We start from the raw sequence: 20,046 nt of genomic DNA on the forward strand, positions 1-20,046 counted from the left end.
TGAACATTACATATGTTGTTATACCAATGCTTCTCAGAACAACTGGTGTTCCAATCTTGAGATGGCTGAAGATGGCCTACAACAACTCCTTGCATTCAACCATCCGTTGTAGTCCTTTCTATTGTACTTATGGGATACACCACAAAGTAGTTCCGTTCTGACCATTCTGCCTAGTCCTGTTCCGTTGGCTGATGATTTGGTCTCCAGGATTCAGTCAAAACATTGGCACGCCTTGAGAGACCTTGTGGAGACTAAGAATCGTATGAAAGACCAGGCAACCGACATCGTACTTCTGAACCTGCACTCTCAGTTGGAGATATGGTATGGTTGTTGTCCAAGAACCTCCCTCTTCACAACCTACCCACAAAGTTGGCTCCATGCTTCCTGGGTCCATTCAAGATCACCAAGCAGCTGCCCTCTGCAGTTTACCGGCTTCAGCTTCCCCCATCCTGACATGTACATCCTGTCTTTCATGTCTCCCTTCTAAAGCCCTATGTCCAAGATACCTTTGGGAGAGCATGCCCGCATCCGGCTCCCTTATTGCTAAATTGCTCTCTAGAATATGAGGTGCAGGAGATTTGTGACTCTTGTATCAGGCATGGGGTTCTCCAGTATCTGGTGGATTGGAAGGGCTACCCAGCTTGTGATCACTCTTGGAAACCTTGCTCACATGTGCACGTACCAGGTCTGGTGCTGGAGTTCTTTCTCTGACATCCATGGAAACCTGGTGCACCCAGTCTTCTTGGGAAGGGGCATAGTGTTACACCGCTGGTCCTGCGAGAAGCCTCTCACCCAGGAACACTTACCTTAAGAGGTCTTCCGTCCTGCCCTTCTCTGCACTTTTCTCCTCGGCTGAGGTATGGCGCCTATACCCGCGCTGGTGTTTCCCTCGGCTCCGCTTCTCAGTGTCGAGGCATTCCGTGGGTGCAGCCACGTTGGGCACACCACACATGCGCGCGCTGACGTGTTCACTTTGTGCATGCACAGTGTTTCAAGTGCTTGGCAACAATGGCTTGTGGTCCAAGCCCCGTTCTTTTGCTGGCGATACTCATTGGGCCTCATTATGAGTTTGGCGGTAGCCGTGCCCTTAATAAGAGCACGGCTACTGCCAAACTTGCTACCGGCACTGGGAACCCGCGAATGGTCCATTACTGGCCCATTACAAGTTGAATGGGCTGGTAATTGCCCATTCGTGGGTGCCGGTATGGCCGGGCTCCCGATCCCTATTCTGCCGCATAGGGCAGAATGGGGGTGGGAAGCATGGTTGCACCGGCACCATTTATAATGGTGCCTGTGCAATCACGAGTTCTGCTCACGGGTGCCGTTCTGCATGCCTGGTCTAACCAGGCGTGCAGAGCGGCACCCGCAAGCAGAACTCGTAATGTGGCAGTCTGATAACAATGGTACTGGTAGCACTACCAGCGCTGTTGTTGCCTTACCGCCACATTCGTAATGAGGCCCATTCCCCGGTAGTGCCCAGCTTCCTCGCATTTTAACAAGGCTGATTTCTTTTCCTCCTTGTTGCGCTCCGGAACCCTTGTGCTTCCTGTCTTGTGTTCCTTGCCTAGTGCCCTTTGCCTTGTGCTCCTTGCCTAGCCCTCAATTCCTTCCTGCCTGCTACCACCTTAGGTCCTGACCTATTGTTCCCACCTTTGGTTCTGCCCTGCTGTCCCACCTCTCCTTGGTTTTGTTCTGTCTTTTTGGTTCTCTTTCTTTCCTTTCCATTCTCCACCTGTCAGCCCCAGTCCGTTCCTTGCCATTCGTTTATCCAGTTCTGGTACTCCTGCTGGTTACTTCTGCTTATCAGCAGAGACTTCTTCCAGACCACACTATTCTCCTGAAGTCCCAGCTCTTGCCTAGGACCTGTCTCGATGTTTCGAACAAAAAGACACCAACTGGCCTTCCCAGTCAGTGCTTGCACAGTTCCTGCACCATTTAAATCCTGGGAAGAGCCGTCTCATGGTGTGGGGAGTTCATTCAGGACTCCCTAGTCGCACCCTGGTGGATCCTAGGTTGGTTTCTCACATTAAACAACCTTCACAACTCAAGACAGCCTGGTGTCAACCAAACAACCTTCAGGAAAACCAGGCATGTAGCACAAGCGAGACGCATTGCTTAATAACACTTCACATAATTGACAATGAATTACACTTTTTTAAGGATACAATTATTGGAGCAGGAGACATACCCATTTACAGGAACATGATTGTATGTGTACTTTTCAGCACTATGCAGGTGCCTGATGTAGGGATGGATTCCTGTTAAGCTATGTGTTTTCTCATACATTTTTCGATTTTGCAAAGTCTGTAGGCCCTAAAATATCAAAAAAAATAATGGACACAGAATGAACAGATTGGAACTCATCTGATTAACTCAGCCGTAAATTGCAACTTTCTCTACTTGAAAAGCGAGTGCACCACGTGATGTGATGAGATCATTTTGTCACGTCATTACAAAATGGTGGCCATTTTGCGGCCTTATTAGATCGGAAATGCTCGAATGAGGAGACTCTGTCACCCATGTTCTAGGCCAGGGCCTAGAGTCTTCGGTGCATGGCCTAAGGCCGTAGACCGTAGGCAATACACCCAAGACTCTAGACCCTGGCCACAACCACCGCAACATATCACAACCATAGATCACACCCATAGAATCAAACATCTATCAAATATTTGCAAATATACAGTTTGTCTTCTGTTTGATTTGTATAGTTTGTATGTGATGTTTTGGCTACGTCATGTCATTCAGATTGCAGAGTTTGGTAACAAGCACTGCAGTATAACATATCCATGGAAGTAAACATTTTGTATTGTGGTGTATGGTTAAATGTTTGCTTCAATGGTTGTGTTATTGGGCAGTATTTATGAGTTGTATTTGTTATAATATACTTACTGTTTGATTTTTTGTGATTGGATATATTTTTTTCATGACGTGGGTAATTGGAGCAGATATTCTTTTTCAATTTCTGTGATAAAAGAAAAGATCATGTTAGTGTAGGTAGTTTATACAGACTTATTGCATTGCATATTAGACATTTCTGCTTTATGTGTACTGTGCAATTTGCTCAGTTTCTGTGTGTTGCTTAAATCATTGGGTCTGTGGGAAAAAGAATCAATGTTGGATTAAAAAAGAACTTTTCTTGTTATGGTATAGTAATTTTTTTCTTTGTTTTTAGTGTTTACTTGTTGTTTCTGGCTAATGTTCTATCTGTTGGTTGTTGCAGATTGTTAGGTCTTTGATGTCGAATTGTAACTGATTATAGTTTTTTATTTATACTATTAAGTTTGCTAATATACCTGTTGGGTTGTTGCAGATTCGTGAGGCAGTTAGATACCTGTTGGCGTATTCTAACTTGTATTTCTTCTTATAATTTAGTGGTGTTGATTTATCTGTTTGGTTGTTGCAAAATCTTGGGGCAGTTAGATACCTGTTGGCGTATTCTAACTGTGTATTTCTTCTTATAATTTAGTGGTGTTGATTTATCTGTTTGGTTGTTGCAGAATTTTGAGGCAGTTAGATTCCTGTTGGCGTATTCTAACTATTTATAGTTTTCTAATTGAGGTTTTATTATTGTTTATGCACAGACTAGTTATTAAATTTTGGTTTTAAGAATATTAAATAAGCGGTTATAAGATTTGCTGGTAACGTTTGCTTTAGAGTAATGGTATTATCATTACATTCAAACCATCCACAATTATTTTTTATATATACAGTGTAGTGACCTGCATTGGTTGTGGCTCCTGCATGGTAGATTATACCTATTGTTGTGAAGGTTTTCTTACCAAGTGATACTTGACCATGTGTGAATCCAGTGAGCTTGCAGTTGTTTTTGGTACCATCTGCATTGTAACGTAAAAGCATTAGTATTACGTATTTACTATGTGTTTGTATTTGTAAGGTGGAGCGATTATCTGAATTGCAGCTAGTACATAATCTGCCAGGGTTTGCATTTTGTAGAAGTCGCTGAAATGGAATGGATTCACAGTTAGGTATTGATACATACACAAAGCGTTCATTAGGGATTTGTTCCTGTAATACATTGTTGCAGAGAGTGCATCTATGTTTCCACATAAATGAAATCTTCCAGATTTCATACATATGTATATTTTTGTTTTCCAGTATTGTAGTAAGTACATTAGAAATTCCTGTGGATCTTCTTGTGAGTTTATGGTGAATTTCACCATTCCAGCACAGTAGTCCAATTCTTGTCTTATTCCATGAACACTGTAAGTGTTGTCAGGATTGTTGGTTGCATTAATATGAAGGACTGACATTTGCAAATGCAATTGGTCTGTATTGTGTAAGTAAATGTTGTCAATAATTGGTGGCAATTGAAATAGAATATTTATTGCTACATTTGCGTAGCAATTTACACAAGTTACATTTGAATATGTGAAAGGACCAGATAGATCTGTGTCCAAGTCATTTCTTCGGAGTGAGTGTTGTTTCTTTGAAGAAGTATCCGAGTTACTTTGAGTAGTACATTCTTCTTTGGTTGTAATAATTTATGAAGTATTAGCTTCTTTTACTCTCTTTGGAGGATTTGCAGTGAGATTCTGTTGCATTTCTGTTTGAAGTAGTTTTCTTTTATAACGTTTTGCTTTTTGTGGAACAGGACAGGTTTTTAGATGGGGGTGTACAGTGAACATAGTCTATTGTATTCCAAAATGCAAGGAATATCAGCGTTTTACTGCACTTGCATCAAAGTTGAATAGAAATAGACCGTCAAGTTTACTTAAGCGTGATAGTGCTGTGTACCTCATGCCTTCTTTAAAGACTGTGTTCCCAATATCTATCAATGCTTTATCTAGGGTAAGACCTTGTGATTTGCGAATGGTGACTGCATATGCTAGATTTAGAGAAAATTGCTCTCTGCGTACATGCATGTCTTTGAATCGAAGGAATCGAGCTGGTGAGCGTCATATTCTTTTTACTTCTGATAGTTTGTCAAAGAGAATATTGACAAACTGAATTTTGTTGTCACGTGGATATGTTTGAAAGCCAACAACTGTACCATACTCCGAAGCTAGTTGTTCATTCAGGTACTGTGGCCAATCCACCCTGCCTTATTCTAGGCGTCACTCAATGTATTTTAGCCAACCTACCACACTTATACCTAGTTGCCTACCTCCTAGGTGTTATTCAATGCATTTTCAGTAACTCCGCCCCTACACCTCAAACCCATGCCACTCCCGGCATCCCTGCCATTTCAACTACCCTTATCTAGGTGTCACGTAGTCCATCACAACCGCTTGTGGTCACCTAAATACAGGTATTACTCAGGGCTTTACAACACTCTCGTCCGCACCATTTAGTAGGTATCTATTCACCACTAACCTGTTGGCCTATTTCCTGATCAACCTCAATACTGCATCACCAAGATGGCCCCACAACTACCCAACATGCCAGCCCTATCTAGGCTTAACAACCAAGTACCATATTTAGATTTAAACGACCCTCAGGTACTGCTACCTTCCAGTCACCCTCGCACCACCATAGAAAGGAACCTAGGACTTACAGCCAGACTAGCCAAAATCTATGAGCCCCCTGCCTGTTCACTGCCCACTACACAAAACCCCAGAACGTCACCACTCTGACCTAATCCCTCCACACAAATTAGTAACCAATTACAAAACCTCTACCCTACACCCCTCCATAACTCCCTCAACCAGGGCACTCCTGAACCAACACAGGACAAGTGCCATTCTACTACTTCAAATAACATAGCCACTACCTCTAAAAACATAGTTAGTCCCAAAATTAAGGGAGCCTTGATCAACGCCAGATCATTAGTAGCCCATGCTACAGAAATTGCAGACTTAATCCTTACTGAAGACCTTGACTTCCTCGCCATCACTGAGACTTGGTTACACCCAGCAGCAGGCCCTATGCTCATGTTGGCAGTCCCAGATAACTACTCTATCTTGAGACAAGACCGCCCCAATTCCAGAGGAGGTGGTGTCGCCATCATCCATAAGTGCAGTCTTACCATGAGACTAGCTACTTCTATTGATGCCCTCTCTTGTGAAACACTAGCAGTCAAAATACCACTCACTAACACCCAAACTCTCAACATCTATTTGATCTACCGCCCGCCAGGCCCCATTGGCGCCTTCGATGATGACCTTAACTCTATTCTATCCAGCAACCTCAAAATCTCCACTCAACCTCTTACCTTAGGAGACTTCAACTTGGGCCACAATGACCCGGAAGGCCATCTCGCAAGCACAATAGCTAACACTCTCACTGAATTAGGCTTTGCGCAAAGATGCACGATACCTACGCACTCGAAAGGCAGAACACTTGACTGGGTGGCTGACTACAATTGCCTAGCGAGTATCACAAATATATCACCTCTAGCCTGGACTGACCACCACCTGGTATCATTCATGCTCTCCACCGACAGACCTCCACCCCCGCCTACCATTAAGGCCCCACCCACTCGCACTAGAAACAAGAAAAACATGACAGCAGAAAGACTTATCCCAAACCTAGTCCCCACTCTCAACACACTTCCCGACAACCTGGACCCTGAATCTCTGGTTGAAGAATATAACAAGATTATGGCCACCTCGCTGGACCGCATCGCCCCCCCTTAAACTTAGATCCAGTAAACCGAAAACGCACCTCAACAAATGGTACACACCATTCCTCAAAAACCTAAGGCAGCAAAAAAGAAACTGGAGGCCATTTTGAAAAAATTCCCTTCAGTCTCAAACAAATTCAAACTCTCCAAACTAGCTGCACTCTACAAAAAAGAGCCTCATTTGACTTTCGTATAGCCGAATCTAAATCCAAGATGAAAGAACTCTTCTCAATCCTCAAAGAAATAGAAACCCCAATAGCACCCATCGACACCTGCACCAAAGATAAAAACTGGTGTTCAGAAATTCAAAATGCCCTAGCGAATAAGATTGTGACTCTTCAAAGCAAAATCTCCAGCAAAAGAGCCTCCTTGAATGACACACTCAACTCAAAAATTCCCGACAAGCTCATGCCCACTGATCTCGCCCGTTTCCAGTTCTCCAAAGTCAACATATTGGAAGTTGAAAAAAATCATCTTGTCTCTGAAACCGTCTAATTGCCAGGGAGATCTGTGCCCAGCACAGCTCATTAAAGATGCTGACTGTGACCTCGCCCCTTTCATTACAAAACTGATTAATGCCTCCTTCGCTACTGGATCCATTCCTACTAACATAAAACAATCCTGGGTTCTCCCATTACTGAAAAACCCTCTCTCGACCCAGCCATACCCACAAATTACCAACCCAAAACGACTGTTCCCTTTCTACTAAAAATTTTGGACAAGGTTGCCTATGTACAAATACAGAAGCACCTGGAAGAACACAACCTCCTAGGATCTAGACAATCTGGTTTCTATCCCCAACACAGGACCGAAACTGCTCTCATTGACTTGAAAGCGCAGATCGATTCGCTCAGAGACAATGGGCAAGCCGCCCTACTCCTCCTCCTTGACTTATCTGCAGCTTTCGATTTGGTCGATCACTCTGTCCTATGCTCACACCTCCACACCTCAGCTCACTTTTCCACTGAGGCCATCACCTGGATCACATCCTTCCTTAACGGCAGGACTATGAGGGTCTTTTCTCCCACGGCTGCAGCAGACCCGATACCCATCACCTGCAGCGTTCCTCAGGGCTCCTGTGTCTCATCCGCACTATACAACATATTTATCAAGCCCCTTTTCGATGATTTGGATCATCTCGGTATCACCTACACTAACTATGCAGATGATACTCAGATCCTCCTTCCGCTTTCTGGAGATTATGGAAAGGTTTTGGCCTTGCTAAATAGGGTGTACATCACCATCCAGGCATGGAGGGCCACTCATGGACTATGCCTGAATGATGATAAAACAGAACTTATCATCTTAGGCACTACATTCAGTATAAAGAAACTTGACCTGGCCTATAACTCCTTCATGATTGACGGAAACAACATCAAAGTCAGACAGGAGGTCAAAACATTGGGATTCTATCTAGACTCCAATTTTTCCCTCAAAAGACAAGTGAGCTCACTCGCATCCTACAGTGCTTACACATGCAAATTGATCTGTGCAGCTAAAACTTTCCTGTCAGTCTCTAGCTTCCTGACACTCGCCAGAGCCCTCATATTGTCTTGCCACGACTATTGCAATGCCCTTTACCTGGGATCTACCAAGGCCACAACCAGTAAACTGCAAACCCTTCTTAACAATGCCCTCACAGCAGCTCTGGGCATCTCCAGAAGAGAACACATTACAGTACTCAGCCAACAGAATAATTGGCTCTCCACCAGAGATAAAATTAGATTAAAAACGGCGTCTCTCAACAATGCTGCCCCAACTTACCTGATCAACAGATTCCACAGACAGTCCTCATTAGGACCCATCAGAACTGCATACAAAAACTGTCTATCTGTTCCCCACTACAAACGGGCCTCCTTAGGGGGTAACAGCTTCCCGGTAAAAGCTGCCAAGCTGTGGAATTCCCTGCCTCCAAACCTCAGAGCAGACCTGCCCTATCAGAACTTCCACTCCATGGTAGTCTCCTGGCTGAAATTGGAGACCCACTAAGACAATGAAGTGCCCAGCTCTACCTGCACACACTGTAACCACGTGTGCCTTCTTGCTTACCTGTATATAACGCCTGCTGGCCTTACTGCTGATTTGTATATAACTTTGGTGTACTTTATTCTTGTATTATGCATATTCTTTGTGTACTGTAACCAAGCTTCGAAAATTCTTGTAAAGGCTGCGCCCTGATACCCCCGGGTCACGCATTATAAATAATAAAACAAACAAACAAACAAACAAACCAAGTGTTCCATTAACTAGTCCTTGCTCCACATCAAGGTTACGTTTAGCATTACTCTACAGTTTAAAGATAATTTTAATATTTTCTCCAAACCAGCTGTGTTGGAGATAGAGTTTTCTAAGGTATTTAATCTTGTTGTGGCTTGTTGACCCATGGGTAGTGGCATACCATGTACGTCCAGTTTGTCTGTAGAGCAAATTTCAATTATTGGTTGCATTTCTTTTTTCAACATTGTTTCATTGAACTTGGGACAGCTTGCAAGAGTTGGCATCAAGGACATACAAGTGACATTTTTGTGTGCTAATTGTTCCATGACATCACTAGCCCATGAGTTATGGCCATAAAGTGCATAGATGTGCCAGGTTTTTAATATTGCTTGTGCTTCTTGAGATAGTACACCAAACTCTAATACTTTTTAAAATGTTGGCGTAGGTGAGGTCTGCAGACTGGTGCATGTTTTCTGATAATTCTCTGTATTGAAAATGTTGTCAAAGGCTAACATTTCCTATGCTGCCAACAGTTTTACATCAGAGTTTGTGTCCTAAGGTTTTAAAAATAGGTTCACCTTTCACTGGTGTCCATTGAAGAAGATCTCCGAAAACAATGTGTTTTCCTCCAAAGAGATCTTTGTAATTTGTTTTGATTACTTCTTGTAATCTGAGGTGACTCAAAGCCAACATTAGATTGGAGACCATGCTCACCTCATCTATTAGCAGCATTTTCATTTGTTTTAACACTCTGCGTAATTCCATTGCAGCTTCTGTAAGTTTGCAATATTGTAATTTGTTTTGGTGTTCTACTGGAAGGAGTAGTAATTGGTATAAAGTGACACTGCCTATGTTGTACACAGCTAAACCTGTGGGGGCAGTTACAACAGCTGAGAGTTTGTTGTTTGTCAATTGTTGAAGGAACTTGCTGATGATTTTGATTAAGAATGTTTTGTCTGAACCAGCTTCACCACTGACATGTAGTAGTATAGTTTTGTAATTTTGGCAGGTACATTCTTTATTTTCATGTTGTACACCATGTGCAACTTCTTTTGTTACTTCTTGAAACATGGTATGCTGCTCTTTGTTAAGTTTTGATTGTAGTACAGTTAGGTCTTCTGTATCTTCTTCATAGTGACACATGGTGTTTTCTACTTCTGTCATAGCTAATTCTGCCTCATTTGCTATTAGTGGTTGTCCCAGTGGTTCTTGGCTTCCTGTTGCAAAAGGTTGACTACTGTCAGGAGTGTCTTTATCTAGTTGAGCCTGGAGTTCTTCTTCGTGTTGCTGTTCATTGTGCAACATTGTTTTGTACTGTGTAAAGTTTACATCGGTTATAGTGCTTTCATTTGCTTTGAAAGCGTCTTCATAAGAGTCATAGATACCTAGTATCTCTTCTTTTCTCCATGGTTTAAAAAGTTGAAGCAGGGACATGTAATATAGTTCTTTATGTTGAGGAGTTTTTAATGACAATTTTATATGATTAATTAAGTTTCTTTTGGTAAATTTCACTAAGCTGCCATGACAATTTGTCACTCTGTATCTACCTTTGTTTTCATAGGGTTTTATAATATTTTTGTATGTGAAGTTTTGGGCCAAGTGGTATAGACACATGGTTTCCAAAGTGGTACTTCTGTTTGGGTAGTACGTGTCCAGTAAATTATTTTTCAAAATGTCTTGGCTGTCGGGATCATTTTTGGCTATTGTTTCTATGTCGTCGTATGATTTGAGAACTCTTTTTCTAGATTTAGCAGGACCAAGACTTAGTCATACTATATTTTCAATTTTTTCCATATAAAGCAGTACCAGTTAAACGATCTGCAGCTTCATAAGAGCCACATTCTCTATGGGAGAGCATTTTTATGCCCAAGCTGTACAATTTCTGAGACAAGTGTTTTGTCCAATGATAGGTCATTCCAGAGGTCCTGCAGCTCTTTTCTTCCTGCTTTGGTTAAGTAGGCTGTAACATACAATGCAACTGCAGTGGAATTATCTGCAATGTACTGCACATCTATGTTTGCATTCCATAAGAGGGCAATGATTGCACTGTAATCATTGATAAAATTTGCTTCTTCTGTTCATTTTATGTAATATGTGTTCTTAGGTGATTTACCTTTAACACTATGTCTAACTGAAGACATGAAGTTGTTCACTTCACCTGTTTCTGTAACTGGTCTAGGGAAACCAAAGCAGCATTTGGTGTAGTATTTTCCTTTGTTTTTGTATTTGCAACGACAATATTTCCCACATTTGTGTCTTTGAAATTGTACGATTTGTGCATGAAGATCACTATTTGTTGCTTCTGATGGAATTTCACAAGTAACATAGTTTTCGATAAACTGCAAAACAGTGGAATCACTGTCTTGACCACATTTAGGAGCATCTTTAATCCATAAAAGCATGTGGATATGTGGTGCTCCTCTGGCTTGGTATTCTTTTCTCCAAAAGAAGTGTTGCACTTCTCCGAGGGGAGGAACAGTATTATTACAAATAAAGTGTAGCATAGCAATGAAGCGATGATGGAAATATCTTGAAACATTAACAGGATCTAGAGAGCAAAGTTCTCCAGGTGTTAGTATATCTATGTTTTTTTTGTTTTTGTTTGCTATGTGTAGGAAATCATGTAAATCTTCCCATGCATATTCTGCACAACTTAATGTAACAAACCAAGTGGGCGTGCCAAGGTTTCTTATCATACAACATACATCTCTGTGTAGTCTGAACCAGTACTCTTTTGTATCACACGTTTGCTAACAGATTTGTTATGCTTGATTGTAGAACCTCATCCTTTTCTTGCACTTTTTGTAGTAATTGCGTATCTGACATATTTTGAAATTGGGTACCTAATTTTAATGTGTGTGCAACCCGTAGCATAGAGTTGCTAGTTCACTTTCAAAGAGTAGGTGGAATATGAATTCCACATTTTGTCTAAATCTGGGATTTTCAGAATACATTCGTAATGAGCGGTATTCTGATGCTGTTATCTGAATGGGTCTATCATCGTACCTCCCTCCTTTTCGTCTAGGAAAGAGTAGAGGAAACTTTTTTCTCATATGCTGATTGGTGATCCTTTGGTTTGTCGCATTTGGTACATTTCTAGTGCATTATCTATGGTGTCACTAGAGTGTAATGGATGAATTGTTTAATGGTCTAAAATATTGGATCATGTAGCAGGATCTAGAAGTTCAAATTGACCAGTTTCAGGTGACTCTTGAATTATTTTAGTGGTTTCCTTCAAGTTTTCTTCAATATTAATTTCTTTGTAGTATTCGTTATTGTATTTTAGATATTGCAAGGCTTGTCTAACATCATGTAAATCTACGAGTTGTTGCCAATTTTTTTTGTCTTTTGTAGGTACTAGGACAATTAAAGATTGCTCTATTGGATGTTGTAGTCCCAGAGTGTTCAGATTTTCTTTTCAGATCTAATGGTAAATAAACAACTTTGCCACAAATGCCTTTCTCTAATTCAGAGGGAGGTAATTTTGCTGTTTTTGGTTGAAGGCATATTATTGCTTGAAACAAGTGCACTGTTTGAATTATGATGCTCTCATATAAATTGAGTTGTTGCAGGGGTTTTGGTAGTGGGAATAATTCTAAGTTATTTGTGATAGCACGTAAAGGAGTTTGGTTGTTGTCAAGGTTTGTAGTGCAGTAAGTGTAAAGTATTAAAAGGGTCATTTATTTCATATTTGTTTTCTGCTATAAGGTACAGAACTAATTCAAACCATTTGGAATCTTCATTGTCTTCTATTTTGTATGTTACATCTACAGTTTTTGTGTTACTTTTATAAAATGTTCTGCGGCAACACACACTCAAATGGTTTCGTACTTCAGCGGATGTACTTTAAAATTTTAGTATTTCTTTTTTGTATGTGTGTAGTAGAGGGTTGCCATCAATACTATTGTTGCTAGTCTGTTGTAAAGGTATTGCATTTTGTAAGTGCCTTTCACTTCCAAAATATTTTCTCAGGATATGCTCCATTTCTTCAAGTAGATATTTGGCTGTACCATGTAGAAGATTGTTATTTAAATTGGCCAGTGCTAAAGCAGGACTTTTAGCATAGTACAGTTTATAGACTAGATTTCTTATAGTTGAATGATGTGTTGATATCATTTTGATATGATGGAAGGTGCTTTTGCAAATAAGTCCTGAAATGCAGGCTAATGAATGTCCTTGTAGTCCTGTGTGTTTGCACACTGGACAGTTATCCATATTTTGCAATAGTTTCATTTTGATTTTGTCTTTGCCTTTCACATACTGATTGAGGAATTGGCGTAAACATTTGAAAGATTTTCTGGCAATGTTACACATTGACGTGCATGGCCATTTGTATACTGGACGTTCTGGTTCAGTTGAATGTGGAGGTGATACTGAATTTTATGGGGACATTTTTTGTAAGCAGTATTTCTTGCTCCATAATGGTATTATTATGTTTTTCATAGCCTCTTCCACTGCGATGTATGGCAATTATGTCCGTTTGATTTTGTTTGTATGCTTCTGCATTGAAATATGGGTCTGTGCTGGTGGTGTGACTCCATTCACCTCCACAGATATTTAAGAAGTTATTTTTGTTGACATTCCATTTATTTAGAAGTCATTTTTGTAATTTAGTAGTAAGTTTTGTTTGTGGTTTCATTCTGTTCAACAGTAAAATAAATAACTTCCTTTTGAGACGGATTGCACTGTCTATCAAAGCTTCTAAAATTCATTTTCTACGGTAGGTTTTAAGGGTTATGCATGATTTCTCTCCTGTTTTGATAAGATTTTGAAGGACTCTGTGGGGGAATTTTTTTTCTAATATATGTTTTTTGGTATGGTTACTTGCCACTACATAAAGATTTATAGGAGCAGTGTTAGCAGTAGTGGTAGCTGAATTGTTGTTAATCACTTTTTGTTTCATTTTACATTTTGAAAGAGGAGGGAACGTTTTTGTACTGGAAGTTTTTTTTTCACTTAATGACTATTCGATCTTTTGTTTGAACTTTTTTTTACAAATTCTGCTAGAGATGGATGCTTATTTTGGACAGTTTAATTTTCATTTGCTCTACTTCTGCATTGCTTTCTACAGACTTGGTTCTTGGTAGGCATTCTTTGGGGTCTGTATAAAAAAAGAAGGTATGGGTTGGGCTGTTGTGCAATGTATGTGTGCTGTGTGCATCAGTGTGTGAGTATGATGGTAAGGATGTATGTGGTGGTGTGTGATTGTGCATTGGGCAGCTACAACTAGTTGGGAAGGATATTCTAGTATGTGTGTGTTATTATACTTGGATTCAGATGACAGTACAAAGTAAGCTAGTGGTGAGGAGAAGTACTAATACTAAATCTAATGGTATAGAATTAAAACAGTTCTTTGTTCTGTAATACTAACATTCTAGGGGCTGAGTTATGTCATGTGTGCATCTAAAAACAGGGATTTGTGTGCTATTCTGCCTGTTAATCCCTCTTTAACAAATGGGGATTTGTGGGCAGAATGGTGTACACATGTCTGTTTTTTGGCGCACAAATTCCATGAATCAACTGCACAGTGAGTTTGAGTAACAGTAAGAATATTATGGTAGTATTGTATTTACTTTTTTGTTTGGAATGAGCAAGTTTCTTCTGAGTTGTTGTTTGTACTTCAGATGTTGCTGCTTTTCAGGAGAGTGGTCTTCACTGCAATTGTAAAAGATAGAAGTTAGTAATTTTGTGTGTTTTTAGCACTGATGTTAATTTAGACGTTTATTTTTATGTTTTTGTAGTAGTATTCTTGTTTGATAAGTGAACATAGTGTGTGAATGCAGTTACCTTTGACTATGTGTAGGCTTTATATTTTACTTACAATATGTTAGTTCAATATGCTTTGCAAATGAGTAGAATACTAAGTCTATGAAACTCACTTGGTTTTTTAAGGCCGTGTTATTGAATGTTAGGAGATAGAAGAAATAATGATCTACTTATTTTGAAATTTTTATAAGGTAAATGGCAGAAATTGTACAGAAAAGCATGGAATGAATGTATTTGTGAAGGTATGGGTAATAGGGTTGAAGAATGTGATTTATAGGCAGTGGTGTTTTTTCAGCTCGGAGCTTTTCAATGATACTGTCTATCTGTGTGAGCGTATGAAGATGCATAATCTTATCCTGACTGTGTGTAATTTTATAATACACTACTAAGTTTTTTTCTATACCTATACTGTTCTTTTAACCATCTTTTAATATTATAATTTTTTAGATAGCTGTGTGTTTAAAAAAAAAATAGATAGTATATAGGTTGGGAAGCGAGGGTTGATTATAGCAGATGGGAAAAAAATGACTGTTTTTTTTATAGGTTATAGAGGTTAAGTGGTAGTTACTCTGTTTATATTCATTCATAAGAGTTGTTCATGTATTATATAGAAAATATGCATACCTGTAGTTTGTATTCTTGCATGTGGATATGCCTGTAGCTGCAACTAGAAATCTTGGATACTTGTACAGTATTTTTTGTAGTAGGTGCTTTCCAATTAAATGAGAGTTGTACTCAGAGTGACCAACAGTACATTTGAAGTGTTGAACTCTGATGATGGAGTTAGATGTAGAGGTCTGGATGCGACTGGTGGATGGTTGTGCGACTGCTTAGCTGTGTCCATTGAGGGAATGGCACAGTGATTGAAGTGGAAAGGGTAGAAGGGCTGTCCAAGAGTTACGCTGTCCGCGGACACCGTAGCTGTCTGCAGACAGGGCATGCCACATCTGGGGTTTTCCTGCAAATCCAGCATGGAAAGGGGACTGTAGGGAGTAGCCAATCAGTTGTTGAGGTTGTGGATTTGTGTTGAAAAAGATTGTGTGTAGTTAAGATGACAGAGGTGGAGAAAGTCAGGGTGTTGGTGCTTGGGGATATGTTTGTACATGGTTTACAGCAGTATGCTCAATGTAAGCATGTGGCAAACAATTTTGATGTTAAAGGATTGGAGATCTTGTGGAGCACTGTGCCTGATTGCAATGTACAGGGAATTGTACAAGTTTGTGAAGATATGGGCAAGGTGAACATTTTGGGCTATGTCAGTGCCCCTACTTTGTTGGCAGATTTGGAACACTTGGTTCAAGCAGTAATGATCATCCTTCCAAATGCCAATTTCTGGATTAGTACCTAGAGCAATATGGGACAATAGTTCTGATTTCTGTCCTCAGCAAAATATTGCTAGGTGTGCAATCAACCGAGGCATGTGTATTTTCATTCTTAGAGCTGGTATGTCCTTCTGTAATAATGATAATTTTGATTCCAGTAATGCTGTTTATTTTAGAGAAGATGGCATTTCTTTATCTTATTTTTGGACTGTGAAAGGCGGCTCTGAAAAGAGCCTTATTTTTTTGGGAATTTTTGTTGTTTTATATTTTTTTTTTTTTTTTTTTACACACAACACACTAGGAGAGGAGGGGAAAGGAGCGCAGGGAAGGGACGCCAACCAGGGGGATAAGAAAGGGCAGGTGGAGAGAGGAAGATGTAGGGTGGGCCTTATTTAGGTAGTGGGCAGACCTTCTCATGCTCCTTGACCATAGTCTCGAAAGTACTCCGAAGAGACTCCCCCCTGCAGAGTACATACACAATATTGTGACCCTCGAAAGGTAAGGGTCAACAGCATCGTAAATGGCCTGGGAGGCAGCTGGAGAGATGCGCTGTCCCACAGGAGTGTCTCTTGTGGTGACAGGAGCGGAAACAGAGGATGTGGTAAAGGAACTCAACCTACTACATTGATCACAAGGTACAACCTTGTAAACGGCCCCACCGTGGAACGACCTTAGGTGTCGCTTCATAGATGTCGTACCAAAGCTGTACGAACCAGGCCTCTCACGACTCAGTACCATGTGGCACTGATTGCAGGTTATCAAAGATAACATGTCATTGATGACATCACATGTCTGGCTCACTCTTTTTTCCTTTACTAATATATCTAGGCTAGTAACAGTCAGAAACTAAAAATGATCTATACTATAGTACAAAGTACTATATTTGTAGACTTATACTTCAAATATGTTCTTACAGTTCTTCACTTAGGGTCCACTCAAAGCATATGAAACATATACAAAGGGGAAAACACAGACTTGGAAGACAGCAATGCTTTCTATGTATGAAGATGATTAGTAAGGTTATCAACATTGTCTTATAGTTCTGTTGTTTTTTTATTACTGTACTTTTCCTGGATATGGTCATATTTGTACATTGCACTTACATTACTTTCCATAGGGTCTAGGCACAATATGTTATAGTCATACATAGGGAAGTAGTAGCTTTGAAGCAGAGCAATCATTTCTGTGCATGAAGATAATCAGTTAGGTTATGAAGATTGTCGGGTAATACTGCTGTTTTTTTGTTTACTTCATTTTCCCTGTATATGCTCTATTTGTATGTGTTGTTGTCTGTTTGTGTTTTGTGTGCAGTAATATAATAATATAGTGAGTGGGTTTGATTCGGTACTTATTAAATGTTTCACAGTAGGCAAGACTCTAATAAGGAAGCATTTATAATTTTAGTATTTATCATGGCAAGGTTATTAATATTGCATCTCCATCATGTCTGCTGCACACTATGCCTATGTTACTACATGTGTACCTTAGTATATTGGATAAAACTTCATATTACAATGCTATTTGGATTAATGCACTACTTACCTCATGATATTTATTCCAATGATCCTTGACACGTTTTTATTAACATTACAATAAGAATCCCTTGTACAGACTTTTCCTGAAAGGTAAAAGCACACGTGATGTCATCAGTGATGTCATCAATGACATTTGTGATGTCATCTTTGATGTCCTGGGTGTTAGTCTTAGCAGTGCACGATGGTGACACGAGTTATGGTTGCTTATCTTATCATAACTGGTGAATTTCAAGGGGTTTTCGGTTTTACTTGGAACCATAACGTCCCTTTAACAAAGTTTTTTCCCAGAATTTTGTATAGGTTTTTAGTAGCGCAAAAGTTTTTTTACTGAATATATATATTCAATGCAAAAACATTGTTAAAGGGGCATTATGGTTAAGTTGCAGTAATAAAAACCTAGAAAATTCAATGAAAAAACGTTGTTAAAGGGATGTTATGGTTACAAGTAAAACCGAAAAACCCCAGAAATTCAAAGTTTTTTTACTGAATATATATATTCAATGAAAACACATTGTTAAGGGGGCATTATGGTTAAGTTGCACTAATAAAAAACTTGGAAATTCAATGAAAAAACGTTAAAGGGACATTATAGTTACAAGTAAAACCGAAAAACCCCGGAAATTCGCCAGTTATGGTAGGCTAAGCAACCATAACTCGCGCCACCAGCATGCACTGCTAAGAATAACACCCATGACATCAAAGATGACATCACACATGGTGGCCGGCAAGTTCGTAGGCAAACAAAATGGAGTTGTCCTAAGGGCACTGGAACTGTCCGTACAGTGAACATAGCATGCGTGGACATGCGCAGTACAAACGAAAGGATTGCCAACATTGCGCCAGTTCCTAACTGTCCGTCTCACTTGTGTCGCACTTTGAAGTAGTTTCAGAACCCGAACACTGTCCGTAGGACAATTGTGCGCATGCGCATGTTTGAATCTTTGCATTTGCTATCCAGGGGACTTTCATTAAGGGGGCGGATGTGTTGAGGACGTCATCTTGTGACCGTACCTACAATGCGCGTGGGGACTAGTTTCCACGGTTTGTGTGCTTCTGCAACACTACGAATTGACTTGTAGACACAAGGCAAAGTATTGAGGAGTGTAAAAATTTAATTTCACACATCCCAAACAATAGGCCACCTCAGGAGTTGCTGTGTAAAATGTGTGTACCGCTTTGTAGGGATGAAGACGGTCGCGAGGCGCTCCCCTGTACCCTTTCAAAAGGCCACACCCCCGAGCGCATCTTCATTGTCCTTCTAGCTATAGTAGATAGAGGTGCGTTGCCTTTACTGCTGTAGTGACGAAAAGAAAACGAATTGGTATGGATTCGATGGTGGCTGTTGGGTTATTAGCCTCTGCACCACCCCCAAACCTGCCACCATCACCACCTCACCAAGGGCCTGCAGAGAGATATATGGGTGAGGATGTAGAGATTGAGGAAGAAGAGGAGGAAGAGAATGAAGTGGAGGAACTCCGCACTAGGAGCACTCGGCGGGAGTCATGGGTGTGGCGGTTGTTTTCCGTTTATGGGAATGTACCAAAAGCATGTGCGAACCTGGTGAAGTGTAACCAGTGCGACGAGGTGTTGAGTCGGGGGAGATTTGGAGCATACAGTTTTGGTACGACAACTATGAAGCGACACCTCACTTCGTTCCATACTGCGGACATTCACAAGGTGGTGCCATGTGAAGGGTGTAGTCGTTTGAGTTCCTCCACAGCATCCTCGGAATCTGCTCCTCCCACCACAAGAGACACTCCTGTGGGGGAGCGGCTCCCTCCAGCTGCTCCACAAGCCATTTGCAATGCTGTGGACCCTTACCTTTCAAAGGTGAAAGTAGTATGCACGTATTGTGATGCAGTACTCTGCAGGTGGGAGAGTTTTGCGAAGTGCTTTTGAGGCTGCAGTCACCGAGCACCAGAAGATTTGCTCCTTACCTAAATAAAGATCACCTGTAATATTTGTCTGTTGAGTTGCCCTTTCTTATCCCCGTGGCTGGTGTCCCTTCCTTACCCTCCTTTCGCCTCTTCTCCTAGTGTGTCGAGTGCTGTTAATTAATGAACGTAAAAACAACAAAAATTACAGAAAAGGCTCTTTTCAGAGCCGCCTTTCTCAGTGTAACAATATAACTATGAAGTGAAGGCCGTAGACCCCTGCGGAGTTCAGAAAAAGGTCACGGACAGTCGTAGAGGGGAAAAAGGGAGGGTGCAAGCCGCGCAAACGCAATAAAGTGTACATTGGGAGTAAGTGGCGGCTCTGAAAAGAGCCTTTTGGTGGTGTGTTGTGTGGGTCAAAAACAGTGATTTGCGGAAAACGGATTGTCAGATAGGTTAGCTTGATTGCAAAAGAGGGCGCAATGCATTTTGTAAATTGTGAAGAAACATCTGATTACCAGCATATGTGAGGGCGTCTCGATCTCTGCGGAAAATGAAACTGGTATGAAACAAAATGTTTTCATTGTGGAAAGAGGACATGCCAGCATCTCTTAAAAAGGCACACACAGCCTTATTCACATTGCGTCTCGCTTTCTCCATTTGTGGACCAAATGCAGAAGAATGCAACCATTTTTGTCTTTGGGAAATAAGCGAAAAAAGTATTTGACAATTTGGAAACATGTCCCTGA

Source organism: Ambystoma mexicanum, chromosome 12 (genome assembly GCF_040938575.1).
Source record: "Ambystoma mexicanum isolate Mex_15411 chromosome 12, UKY_AmexF1_1, whole genome shotgun sequence".
Taxonomy (NCBI): Eukaryota; Metazoa; Chordata; class Amphibia; order Caudata; family Ambystomatidae; genus Ambystoma; species Ambystoma mexicanum.